General features: G+C 40.0%; 1 non-coding gene across 1 annotated transcript; it reads left to right on the forward strand.

The window, feature by feature from the left end:
* Nucleotides 1–675: 675 nt before the first annotated feature.
* On the forward strand, nt 676–782 carry LOC136524880 (small nucleolar RNA R71). The gene has a single exon (XR_010776232.1). It is a non-coding gene; the product is annotated as a small nucleolar RNA R71 (small nucleolar RNA).
* The last annotated feature ends 510 nt before the right edge of the window (nt 783–1,292 follow it).

The following is a 1,292-nucleotide window of genomic DNA, read 5'->3' on the forward strand; positions in this document are numbered from 1 at the left end:
GTGGCAAAAGACAAAGTAGCCACCAACTGAGCTAATTGAGGTTCTATCTTTTTATTATAGTTAAGTTGGTCTTTGATGGCAGAAGAAAAATTGTCCATTTTAGTCTTTATGTTTTCTAGGACCTTATCATTAAAAGCAAGCTTTTTAGAAATATTCTCATTAATACTGGCTTGTTCTAAGATCAAGCCTCTCAAGGATGGCTGTTTAGGATTAGAAGAATTATAGTAATTACCTAGGTACTTACCTTGGTAAGTTGACTATTGATGTAGTTGCCATCCGTGTCTCTGTTGTTGTGGAGCAGAGTTGACAATATTTGCGTCTTCTTGATATTCGGGGAAATCAACCCCCAAATATTCTCTACATGTGTTTTGAGCATTATAAGCATCTTGTAGAGCTTGACAGTCTTTCTTGTAATTGGCTCACAGTTCGAGCCAATTCAATAAGACGTCCATCTTAGTTGAAAGTGCACACACCTCTTCTGGTACTTCTTCACTCTTATTGTAATGTTGAATGTTGCATTGGGACCAGTCTTGATTAGAGGCTATCTTTTCCATAAGAGTTTTAGCTTTTCCAAGGGTGTGTGACATGAATGCTCCTCCAGTAGTAGCATCCAGTTGTTCATGAGCTTTCTGAGTTAATCCATGGTAAAAGCTTTGCATGAACAACCAATCTTCCATCCCATGATTAGGACAATTTGAAATGTATTCTTGAAAATGTTCCCATGCTTCTGGAATGGTTTCTCCTCTCTGCTATTGGAAGATGGAAATCTTTCCTCTTAAGGCATTGGTCTTGCCTATAGGGAAGAACTTTGCTTGGAAGACCTTCGAACACTTTACCCATGTGTTGATGTCATCTTTGTCAGTGTAGAACCACTGCTTTGCCCTTCCCACTAGCGAGAATGGTAAGAGGCAGAGTAGTATGATATCTTGAGCGACGTCCTTGATGATGATTGTGCTGCTAATCTCTAGAAAATTCTAGAGATGAGCACTAGCATCTTCATGTGCCTTTCCGCTGAATGAGGTAGCTTGCACCATGTTGATGAGGCTTGGCTTGAGTTCAAACTCAAGGTTGTTGGTTCAGAGTGTTGGTCTAGTGTGGATGTTCTCGGTGCTTGGAGCAGAGAATTCTCGAAGTGTTTTGTCAGCCATAGCTTCAGGAACAGGTGTTGAGCTTCCTCTTGATTGGTTTGATTGTGATTGATGGAATTTGTTGATAGATCAGAACCAATCCGACAATACCCTGTATAAAATATGAACAAAGACAAACAAGGGTAAGCCTGCTAAAGCAAAGGT

The sequence above is a fragment of the Miscanthus floridulus genome, chromosome 18 (genome assembly GCF_019320115.1).
Source record: "Miscanthus floridulus cultivar M001 chromosome 18, ASM1932011v1, whole genome shotgun sequence".
Classification (NCBI taxonomy): Eukaryota; Viridiplantae; Streptophyta; class Magnoliopsida; order Poales; family Poaceae; genus Miscanthus; species Miscanthus floridulus.